This window comes from Cydia pomonella, chromosome 3, assembly GCF_033807575.1.
Source record: "Cydia pomonella isolate Wapato2018A chromosome 3, ilCydPomo1, whole genome shotgun sequence".
Taxonomy (NCBI): domain Eukaryota; kingdom Metazoa; phylum Arthropoda; class Insecta; order Lepidoptera; family Tortricidae; genus Cydia; species Cydia pomonella.
Window position 1 is genome coordinate 10,331,737 of NC_084705.1, and position 12,975 is coordinate 10,344,711.

The 12,975-nt window shown below is 38.5% G+C and overlaps 1 protein-coding gene across 4 annotated transcripts in view; it reads left to right on the plus strand.

The window, feature by feature from the left end:
- The window catches only part of LOC133516030 (autophagy-related protein 16-1), a 250,562-nt gene that overhangs the window by 210,919 nt on the left and 26,668 nt on the right, over positions 1 to 12,975 (plus strand). The window lies entirely within an intron of this gene.

Below are 12,975 nucleotides of genomic sequence, written 5' to 3' on the forward strand. Positions count from 1 at the left end.
TGACATCAGAATGATCTTATTTAGTTATCGTGCGTCTTGCTCACATGAATTTTACTCGCGCAATCACCTGCAAAACGCAGTAACTATCCCAACCGTCAACAAAGGCGATACTGTGCGCAAATTCGTCACGGTCACCTATGACGAATTTGTGCACAGTTTTCAGAAGACTTATGATACTAATGATACCAAACTTGTAATAAAGCTCTTTTTCCTACTCCTCTACTGTTATCTGTCATTTATGCATTCATTAACACGAATATAAGAACATACATAAAAGGTTTCAAGAAAAGTCTATATTGTCTATTCCTCATAAAAGCTCTTGTGCTTTTAATCGCTATAACGTTACTGCGATTAATGGCTACCAACCTAACAAAACCAAAACGAATACAGTTTTAAACTAAGTGCATTGCTGCCAACTTACAAAATATTCATTTGGTTGCATAGTAAAAATAATTACTTCATAAGTCAGAAACACGCATGTGACACCCGTAATATAGCAACACTAGCTACTCTGACCCTCAATAATATAGAGCATGAATTTTATACCACAAAAGGGTGCCCACAAGGAGGCGTTCTTTCCCCTCTATTATGGACCCTAGCAGTGGACCAACTTCTTGCGATTATGTCAGGCCAAGACTATGACACACAAGGATATGCCGACGACCTTGTAGTCATTATCAAAGGCCCTTGCCTCCACACGATATCCAACCTAATGCAAGGCGCTCTAAACACAATATTCAAATGGTGTAAAGAAAATGACTTGTCCATTAATCCGAGCAAGACTGTGATAGTACCATTCACAAGGAAACGAAAGCTCGGAAAACTCACAGAACCAAAACTTAATGGACAAATAATACCGTTCTCAGACGAGGTCAAGTACCTAGGGGTCACTTTTGACCAAAAGTTAACTTGGAACCCTCACCTGAGAAATATTATACAAAAACCAAAAATGGCCATGTGGTCATGCTGTCGAATGGCAGGAGCAAGATGGGGCATAAGACCCAAAATTGCTATGTGGTTATACACAGCGGTAGTGAGGCCCATTATTACCTACGCCTCCGCAGTCTGGTGTAACAAAACCAGCCAAAAGACGGCAATAGAAACTCTAAACAGCCTGCAACGCACGGCTTGTTTAACAGCAACAGGTGCCTTTTCCTCGACACCGGGGGCGGCCCTAGACGCACTGCTAGACATTATACCACTCCACTTGCAAATGCAAAAGGAGGCCAAACAGTGCGTCTATAGAATATGCACGCTAAACAGGCCGAAATGGCGCTCTCAAGCATTAACCAAACTAAAGGCCTGGGTTTTTGCAAATAGAACCCTTAGCATGCCCACGGATGACACGCACACAGAATGTCATTTTACTAAACTGTACACAGTAGAAATTCCTCCTAGAGACAAATGGATTAACGACCAAATGTACGTCGAAGAGGGAAGCCATATTTGGTACACTGATGGTTCCAAGAAAGGCAGTGACGTAGGATGTGGGATCTATGGTGAGAGACCTAAGTTCAGTGCTAGCGTCAGCATGGGCACACAGGCCTCAATCTTCCAGGCAGAAGTCTACGCCATCAACAAATGTGCGGAGATTAATCTGGATAGAAACCTAAGACACCAACATATCTACATCAACTCAGACAGCCAAGCTGCTCTTCTGGCACTAGAATCCCTGGAGTCAAACTCGAAACTAGTCCAGAACTTTAAAACAAACCTAAATGCACTGGCTAACTCCAACAAAGTCATACTTAGATGGGTACCAGGGCACTCCGACATTAACGGAAACGAAGAAGCGGACGAACTTGCTAGAAAGGGCGCAGACACATCCCTGATCGGCCCAGAACCGTTCTGTGGAATCACAAAACGGGATGCATATTCTCTGCTCAGCAACTTAGAAAAAACAAGAGCAATCGATTGGTGGAAATTCGTCAAAGGACAAGAACACTCGAAAGCTCTAATCAAAGGGTTCAACAACAAATTTGCTAAGGAGCTCTTAGAGCTCAAAAGACATAAAATCTGCGCGGTGACCAGAATATTGACTGGACACTGTAAGTTGAACAAACACATGTTTCAAATTGGGAAGAAACAAGACGCGACATGCAGGTTCTGCAAGGAATCAGAGGAGACTGCAATACACATTCTCTGTTCCTGTGGACCACTAATGTCAAAAAGAAGTACCCACTTAGGGCGGCACGTATTGCAACCCTATGAGGTACAGAACATTACGGCCCAAAGAATCTGGAATTTCCTGGATTCAACGGGCTTCAGTAATGAACTTTAAAGGGCTGTCACAATAGATCACTACCTGGTCGACGTGGCACTCAAAGGCCCGAAACCCCAATAATAATAATAATAATATAGCAACACCCATACCATAGACTACGAAGACTGCTTAGCGTTGCTTGTTAGTCTCCGTAGGCTTTGGTGGCCAAAATTGAGAAAAAACTGTCCAAAAATTTAATTTAGCAAGTACCAGGGCCTCATGAGTTACGAGGTGTCGCTGACCGCCCGGCCGCGGCCCGGGGCGGGCCGGGCGCGTAACAAGGTATGCTCGCGCTTCTTGGCTATATACTTTTGCTTTGTTTACCTAAATTAAGATTTATTTTTGTTGACTCGTAGGAAAAATATTGTATGCAACGTTGTATAAGTAGGTCAAAAAATGCTCGTGGCGTATTCTTTTACAATGTTCGCCTACGCCTTCGGCTCCGGCTCACATTGTAACTCACGCCACTCGCCTTTTTTGACCCTTTTTATACAACTGTTGCATAAAATACTATAAACGCCTTAATACGTATTACATATCAAATAATTCAAGCGGATTAAATGTCGTTGAAGCAGTCACCGTTTCTAACGCATATTACCTGACATAGAAATAATGAGGACCACTTTACAATACAGAAAAACACATGGCACGGCAACAACGGCACCCGTCATATTATGAGGATTATTTACTTTATTAAACCATAGAGTTTGAATATAAATTATTTCTTGTAACAGTATAGCGATCGCTTAAATTCCTGATTGTACAGTTGCAATTGCACTTGTATCTGTTATTCACACCGTTCACTCAACGCGTCTGTTGAATTTGATAAGCCACTGTGAGAATGTGAGGTGCTCCGATTACTCCAATGGAATGTATTAGGTGATTCTCAATATCTATGAAGAGCTATTTATAATCATTAAATTTAATAAAACACGGGCTTTAAAATTGTTCTTGCTTTTATGCGTTGGCGTCCCTGCCAGAAACAAAATTACAAATCTAAAATTAAAGAACTCATAACTGTTTTTTTTTAATCATTAGTAGCTAATTCAGCTTGATAATAGCAAAAACATAGGCACTCTAATTTAATAAGTCGTCCCTATAATCCTTATTCCTTTTGAATCCTTCTTCGCCCTTTATACATGCGACACTCCGTATAAATATGTATTAGGTAAGTATCAATATTCATTAATAATCAGCTAAAGTTAATAATCCAGTATTCGCATTTCCTCAGTACGTAACTCATCCAACGCTATAAGACTCCCTATGGTTATTAGCGTCATTCTCTTGAACATTAATCACTAGCAAAACATCACCCACCTTTAAGTTTTATAAGAAATAAATATGAAAATTGTACGCAGTTTACGGCAATTTATTAAATTCAAGCATTGAATTGTAGTTCCGTAGGGCGCCGACATGATGTAGTGTTTGTACCGGCCGATATATTTTACACTCTATGTTTTACTAGCCTCACATTGTTAAGGTTCAAGTTAGACCCAATGCGCGCATATAGTTTTGCACTTAGGCTTGCACGCGACGTCAAGCCACGCTGGACCACTACCACTGCAGTGAATATTTTTCGTTTAAAAAGTTAAAAAGACATCTTCCAAATACAATATCAACAAGAACTAAATAAAAAAGTAATTACTGATATTTTTTGGAGTTTTATAATACCTTTTACAACATAATTTTTAGAGGGCAAGAGGGCCTATCGCGAAATTATTTTGTTTGCCTTTAATTCCGTCATTTCGCCGCAAATTTAATTAGTAACAATGGCGCCATACCTTTAGCCTATGCCCGGTATGATGGCGCCTTTTTTTTGATGTTTAACAAATTTAACACATATCAGTGAAAAAATAAGTATCACAGTCAAAAGGCGTTTTCAGAGTTTTAATCATGTCTCAAAAGATGGCAATAAATTTACTGTGGCTACAAAGTTTATTTTGACGATCCACCTCTATTTCAAATTCTCTTTGGAAATATGACCTGGATCCTAAAACTTCCGGAAGTTAGTTATGTGTCATACATAATAGTTTTTTTAATATTTCGCTAGGTTTGATTGAAATTTTGAATAATTAAACAACAATTTGAACCCACTTTTATCTTTTTTATGCACCCATAAAGCTTCTCCAGAATATAAAGTGAAATGAATATTAACTTTATAAATGCTCGCATAAAATAATGCTTGGTCGTGATTCCTTAGACCAACTTGCTCCAAACCTTTACAAAGACAGTTACAAAACCTTAAATTAAAATAAATAAAAAAGATTCAGAATATAAACCAGTGTTATGGAAAAACTTCATGTTATTCTGTTCACTCCAATGCAGAATTTACGTTATACTCGTATACTTATAAAATATATAAAAAAAACAACCGAAACTGAATATCATTAAGTACTTGGTAGGTTATAATTAATTATGTATTTATTTGTGCGGTTAATGGTGAAGCATACTTATTTATTACATTAAAATACACTTAAGTAAAGTAGTCACTATTAACCTACACCTGTTCAACTAAATACTGAACCAAATTAGTACATTACGATACAAGTGCGAAAAATAGGAAATTCGAAACGAGTGGCGATAAATTAAAACACGACCGAAGGGAGTGTTTTAAATCGACACGAGTTGCGAATTACCTATTCGCACATGTATCGTACAACGTTTTACAGTACATATGGCCCTTTAAATGTTCGACACAGTAACGTAATATGCTACTTCTCGCACTAGTGCTATAAAGTAGCCCCATATGTACTGTAAAATGATTTAAGGGAATTTTATTATATTTCTTAAAAACGTGCCAAGTTGATTGGTTTTATTAGTATATAATTAAGTAATTAATAGCAATGCATTTCGTTTAATGCCCGGCACCAAATATATTTATCCAATAATAGTTCAAGTATTTATCCTCGTCTTAAGTGCCGTGTGTAAATAAACGCGTCATTATTCTCAACAAATAAAAAAGCCGACAAATGAGCAGGGGCAGTCATGTTTCATTTGCGCTGGCGCAGCCCGCGGCCACTCGTAGTAGCCGCCTGCTCCCGACCTGACCCCAAGGCAATAAACTTGCAGTGGATACATTTTTGACCTTGAATATAAAACTAGAATTGCCTTGCTCGTGACATCGTTTAGTTTCCCCGTAACATTTTGCATGGACAATTGAAATCGTGAGGTCAACATTGGCTCGGTCTGTCTCACCGTTGCAAATTTCTCTTTCCCATACCGTACAGAGAATATTCACCCGGTGCCAACGAGCGCTGTGGCCTACTGGTAAGCTACCCCGATGACCTTTTCAACCCTGGTTGGTTGTCAAAATACGTAGTTAACAACAATGAGCATGCTGCATTGCTACAACTAAGTTTATTAAACAACTCATATCATGCTTCTAGCGTTATCCCAGTATTTAGCCACAGCTCACTTGGGGAGCCTGAGGCAATAAATAACTGCACAAATTGTTGATCTTTGTGTGTCTGGCGTAAAATGCCAAATTTTCATATTTAAATATTTAAAAGACCCCTAAAATGTATTTAAAAATTCAGAAAAAAAAATTGTTTTTAGAGGCAGATTTTACATTAAGCGGGTGCCCCATAGAAAAATATAACTTCACTACACTTAAATCGACCGGGATATAAACCGTGATTACCTTTTATATTGTTTTTATTGAGCTCTCGATATTCATCCCGATGCTCATGATATACGCTGGCAGTCGACAATTCGAGTTGCTCCTGTCCTGTTGGAATCGTATTAGTTTGTACATATGTGCACACCTGCTTCCGCTTAAACCAAACCAATGAGTGTGAGAGTGACGCTCCTCTCATATCAGATCAAAATCACATTAAACTGGAATTAGATAAACATGTAACGGATGCAGCCTATGCAGCACTAGTCGTGTTGTAAATGTAAGCCAATCATGTGCACACATCCGCGCAGCATGTCGAAATGTCACGATTAAACAGTTATTCCTAGGTCGTTTCATTTTATTTTCACTTAGCACTATTCTATTCGATAGATACGGTTTTATTTAACTAAATACTCGTACCTAAATGTAAATGGATTCCCATGGGTATGTGATCCGAAATCTGCCTCCACTCTATCCGCCCAATGATATTTAGGAATTTTAGGATGAGCTTAAAAGGACAGCGTCCAGTTGGTCGACCCAAGCATAGAGCAATAAGTAATACGCATCCCATCAAAAACATTTTCATGTAAAATGTTGCAATGACAAAACTATAATGCTCGCACTGTCAAAAAGTTATCAGATATCTTGTAGAGCCAAGCTTCTAACAGTTCTTACTCTAGCCCTAACTTCACAAACTCTACACCTTAGTCCAAATATATGACTTGGCCATTTCGCTACCGTTACATGGGCGCAAGGTGAGAAATTTGTTCACTATTCATTCTTTTTTATACTTCTGGTAGTGTTTATAGTTCTTGTAGTTAAACGGGGAGGTACTCACTGTAGTGTCACAATTTAAATATCTCGGGCATATTGTGACTTCTGACTTTAAAGACGATACAGACATTGAACATACTCGTGAACGGGTGCTGTTTGTGGAGACCGGTCTGTTTAAGCTTACACGGGGTACAGGTTATGTTAAGGTGGTTCGACTAGGTTACCCAAAGCTTAAACCTCACTAGATGGCGCCACAATTGCAAATTTTGAGTTTTAATTTTTTTGTGGAGTAGTCTTGGTATTTCTATACTGTAAATTATGTTTAGCGCACTCTTTAAATAAATATTGAACTATTACAACAAACATTGAACACTTCATTGTACAAAAACTACCCCTTAATGTCGACAGAATGTTTTTTGACTCTATTTCTAAGTATCACTCACACATTCAAACAGTCTTACTGGGATCCTTGTAGTAGACAATTTGGCACAGCGTGAGTAGGCTTCAATAGCGTTGCGGTATGTACGTGGAAATACATGCAAGAGGATGTGGGTTCGAGACTCATTAAATTTTTTTTTTGTTATCAGTATTATCAAGTACCTTTTAATAAATTATTTTATGAAAAATATGAGCGTTTTCCATAAAAATATTAAAAATCTGATTCTCACACATCATGATATTTTTGGGTTCTTCCAACTCAGAATCACTAGCATAATCAGTCCTTGTGTTAAAAAAACCGAAAATTTGTATTGAAATTTTAGTTTTACATTGAAATTTCTTTCACACTAAAATGTGACGTAATGGTATGGATATTTTAGGATATATTTTTTTAATGCTAGGGTGGAGAAGATTCTAAGTAGAATGAACCTAAGAAAGTCCAAATTTGTAAGACAGATTTTCCGGAATTTTTTTCAAAAAAAAAACGCTGTTTTGTTCTGAAATTAAAGCAATCCCTTACTGCCCAGCCTTTAAAAAAGTAGGTACTATTTTACAGTAGAATTAAAACATTTTTTTTACGATACATTTAATTAAATTACAGTGAGTTACAAAATTGCATGGCCTTCTATTTATAACCATTATAAAAAGAAATGAGATATTTACCATGTTTGTTTATATTATTAATTTCCCGATATTTTGACACAACTAGAAGTTTCACACAATGCCTAGAGATAGAAAATTATTTATTTATTTTATTTATTGTCAATTTCATTCAACGGATCACATCATATCCAATTTATGTGTTTATGTATTGCATTGTTATCTACCTAGTTGGTTATTAAATTCTGTTACTGCATTAATCTTTATCTACATAAAATATACCAACAAAAGTTTAATAAAGTATATATTAAAATGAAGTACACAAAATCAGGAATTACATATGTCAATATCATTCAAAATCGCCTCCTCTGGCTTTGACACAGGCCCTCAAACGACGAGGCCAGTCATCAATAGCGGCACGCACGATTGTCGTGTCTAATTCCATCACTGTCTTAACTATGGCCCGCTTGAGGGAGTTAAGATTTGTGTGGGGTTTAGCACAGGCCAAACCATAAACTGTGACGTCACACAATTTTCAAGAGCGTTTTGGGCGCGAAAGCATCTGTCAAAATATATTTTGTTAATTTAACATATTTAAAGCCGTTTTTAGTATAAAAGCTGAATTTTAAGGCAACTTTTAGTTAATACAGAAAGTAATACAAGCGTTTCAAAAAATTGGAATACGATTTTCTTTTAGGCCCCAATTCATTATAGATACGACGAGATAAGCGTTATGTGTGGTATATAATTATAGCTCACAAATCCACCACATTATGTAATTTTTTATTTTTTCGGTAGCATTTGTTTTAACGGAAATAAAGAGGTTGCAAATCGAGTACCAGAACTTCAGAACAGATATCATTTGATATTTACCAGTCGCTTTTCGGTGAAGGAAAACATCGTGAGGAAACTGGACTAATCCCAACAAGGCTTAGTTTTACCCTCTGGGTTGGAAGGTCAGATGGCAGTGGCTTTCGTAAAAACTAGTGCCTACGCCAAATCTTGGGATTAGTTGTCAAAGCGGACCCCAAGCTCCATTGAGCCGTAGCAATATGCTGGGACAACGCTAGGAAGAAAGAAAGAAATCGAGTAACAGAAGTAAGTAAGTAAGTAAGTAAGTAAATATTCTTTATTGCACCAACAAATTATACATTTTACATACATGTAAAACTACAAATGAATTTTAAAGGAAAATAGAACCAGGTAACAACAGGCGGTCTTATCGCTAAAAAGCGATCTCTTCCAGACAACCTTTAGGTAGCAGGAAATTTCGAACTCATACAAAAGTCAACAGGTAGTGCAAGGAGCTAAATATGGAGACTATTAAATACAAACACACATACTACTTATATAAGTATTAAAACAATACCTAATATACTAATAATTATACAATATAATATAATACAATATATATATATTTATACTTACACATATAAAATATATAAATGGCAACTTAAGGTAGAGATAGAAAGTATAGTTTCAGCTGATTTTTGAAAATGGGGAGAGATTTAGCTAATCTTAATTCTACTGGCAGAGCATTCCATAACCGAACAGCCCGGAAGGTAAAAGAGCTATTATAAAATTTTGAAGTAGATAAGGGAGGAGCAAGAATATGAGTCTGAGAACATCTGATAGAAGAGAGATACTTGAAACGCTCTTTGAGATAAGGTGGTGTAGCGGGGTTAAAGAGAATGCCATATAGGAGGGCAAGAACATGAGAGTCACGGCGAAGACGAATAGGAAGCCACTTGAGCTGAGAACGAAACTGAGACACATGGTCATATTTGCGCAAGCCAAATATAAACCTTATACAGAGATTCTGGAGGCGCTCAAGCTTATTCAGCTGATCCTGCGTAAGGTCAAGATAGCAAATGTCAGCATAATCTAATATGGGCAGTAAGAGAGATTGAGCTAGCGCAATTTTAGTGGCGTAAGGCAAGAAATTTCGAAGTCTGCGGAGCGATGCAATTGCAGCAAACATCCTCCTACTAACCTCACTCACCTGAGGTGCCCAAGAGAGACTCTGGTCCATCATGACACCCAGATTCCTTACCTGGACAGAGAAGGGAATCTGAATACCGTCAAACACAATGGCAGGTAGAGAGCCAAAATCAATCCGGGCAGTAAGCTTTGAGCTACCTACTACCATAACCTGAGTTTTAGTAGGGTTTACCTTGAGACCGTAACGCTTACTCCAATCTAAGATGCTCTCCAAGTCAGTGTTCATGGCGCAGATAGTCTGTGGTAGATCGGCAACAGAGCCCTGAGAGTATATTTGAAGGTCATCAGCGTAAAGGTGGTAGGAGGACAAAATATTGGAAGTGATAGAGTTTATAAAGATAGAGAAAAGAAGAGGAGACAGCACGCCGCCCTGTGGGACACCAGCAAGCGTGTTGCACCACGAAGATCGAGAGGAATCCACCTTTATACGCTGCCGACGCCCTACTAAATAACTGCGAAACCAGTCAACTACCGCAGGAGATACATTAAGTGAACGCAATATGCCTAGCAAGATATCGAAGTCAACCGTGTTGAAAGCATTACTGAAATCCAAAAGCGATAATACCGTGATCTTACGATTATCCATACCAGCCCGGATATCATCAGTAATTTTTACAAGAGCGGTAGTTGTGCTGTGGCCTGAACGGAAACCGGATTGGTATGGGTTCATGAGCGCATGTCTGTTCAAAAAAGAAGTAAACTGCTGATGTACTAGACGCTCTAGAACTTTTGAGAGGAAAGGAAGAATGGAAATAGGACGGTAGTCTGAGAAGGAGGAGGGACTGGACTTTTTAGGCAAAGGAATAACGTCGGCATCTTTCCAAAGAGATGGGAAAACATTAGAAGAAATGGAGCTATTGAGGATACAGGTGATAATAGGAGCTATAACGTCAATGAGAGGAAGGATCATGTTTCGGCTCAGGTTATCGACTCCAACGGCATTAGACGAGATGGCTATTACGTTCTTCTTAACGTCACTGTCAGTAAATTGAGCAAGAGAGAAAGGGGGATAGTCAGGAGTTGGGATATTTGAAAGAAAGTTAAGGGTGTCCAACTTAACTGACCCAGAAAAGGAGGCATAAGAAGAGAAGTGCAGGTTAAGCTGGTCAAGGTCAACGCTATGACCGACTGAGTTTTGAGGTTGCTTCCCAACTCCAAGTGACTTTAGAAACTTCCAAACTTTGGCGGGGTTACCATTTTCCACGGAATTGTGAATGTGTCGCCTCTGAGCATCTCGGCATATTGTACTGCAACGATTCCGCAAAGCATGGTACTTAGCCTTGTTTTTATCTGAAGGGTATGACTTAAACTTAGATTTAGCCAAATTCTTTTTTGCTATTAATAACTTAATGTCCGCAGTAAGCCAGGGAGCAGGAAGGTGCTTAATTTTTACCGGGCGTATAGGAGCGTGAACATCGTAAAGATGAGTTAGAGCAGAGTTAAAGAGCGATACCTTCTCATCTACAGAAACAGCCTCAAACACACCACTCCAGTCGAACTTCGAGGCATCCTCACGAAGCTTTTCAACATTCATCCGACTAAAATTGCGCTGAAAGAGTATTTTAGGTTTGGCCTTAGGTGGACGGATTTTATAAGACAAAAAAATCAGATGATGATATGAAAAGGCGTCCGCAGAGTATTGGACATACCTTGCAACATGATCTAGAGAAGAGACAAAAGTGAGGTCGAGAAGCGACGGAGAACAGTTAGGAAAAAAGTGTGTGGGACCGGATGGCAGGATGAACATATTGCAGGCTTCAGCAAGAGATTTAAGAGACTTGGAGCGAGAGTCATTTTTTAGAAGACATGTATTAAAATCCCCCATAATTATATGATGTGTATATGATGGCATTAAATTCTCGAGAAGCTTTTCAAAAGACCCAAAGTAATTAACTTGAAGGGAGGGAGAATAAAATACCCCTAAAAGGACTTTAGAGTGAGATAGGCTCAACTCTAGAAATAAATACTCTGCGGTGTCAGAAAAAGGGGATTGAGTAGACATACTTAAAATGGAATACGGGATATGAGAACGGAGATAAATAGCAACACCCCCACCTCCCCTGCCAGAGCGATCATTACGTATTAAACAAAAACCGGGCAACGAATAAGAGGTAGAAGGGAGGCAAGGCTTTAGCCAAGTCTCGGAGATCAAAATGGCGTCAATACGACTTAGTTCAAAAGTTAATAAAAAATCATTAAAGTGGGCGGGGATACTTTGGGCATTTATATGCGCGACATTAAAATTTTTGGGAACGTCAGAAAGTTGTAGGTCAAGTAAGTCATGAAGAGAGGGAGGGAGACTATGAAAGCTATCATCACAATCAGAGGAAGCAGAAACAAAATCACTATTTTCGTCAGAATCATTAAAGTTTGCCATTTACGGATAAATATATATATATATGTATAGAAATGAATAAGTATTATCAAACTACAATAAATATAAAAACAACTACGACTAAGAAATGCACTAAAACAATTTCCAACTACCCGCCAGCAGTAACTGAATATACAATAAAAAATTAAAGTAAGCAACGAAACGCAATTTACAAAGTGGCAACACTAATACATGTCAAGTGTCACTTGTGACAATTTTTCACTACCTGTCAGTGCCAAGCGAACAAGTATACAAGAAATTCACACAATAAAATATTAACCGACAGATGTGAAGTTGCAAAAAAATATTAAAGTAAGAAGAGGGTAAAAAAGAAATTCGCACAAGATATTACACGGTCAAAAACAAGAGTCAAATTGAGAGACAAGCAACTTACACTACAACTAACAACACAATAATAAAACTAGTTTTAAACACGGGGTTTGATAGCTCCCTGACGCTTCACCCTTCTGTCTGGCTTACTAGCAGTCGGGCCTGATTCAACAGCTGTACTTACAGCGGGTTGAGACGCCGGCGCAGGCTTGATGGAGTCGAGATCAGCGAGTGATGACACGCAGCGGCGTTCCCCTTCCTTAACTTGAACGTAAACACTGCCGTCCCGTGTAAAACAGTTACGAACGCCGAGACGTTCACGGGCAGCCATGAAGACGTCGTGCCGTGGTTTGGTCAAAAATTCTGACACTATCACGCCCGTTCCTTTACAGAACTTAGTAACCAACTAGGTATAATAGTTATGATGTAAATGTCCATATCATGTTGGAGTCATATATGTATTAGCCAACTAATTATTCAAGATCAATACACTTAGCTCCCTTAGGTATTCGCCTAAGTACAATCTCGGGCAAAATTGAGTTTTATAAAAGTGAACTAGTTTCTAGGTCATATTTTCTA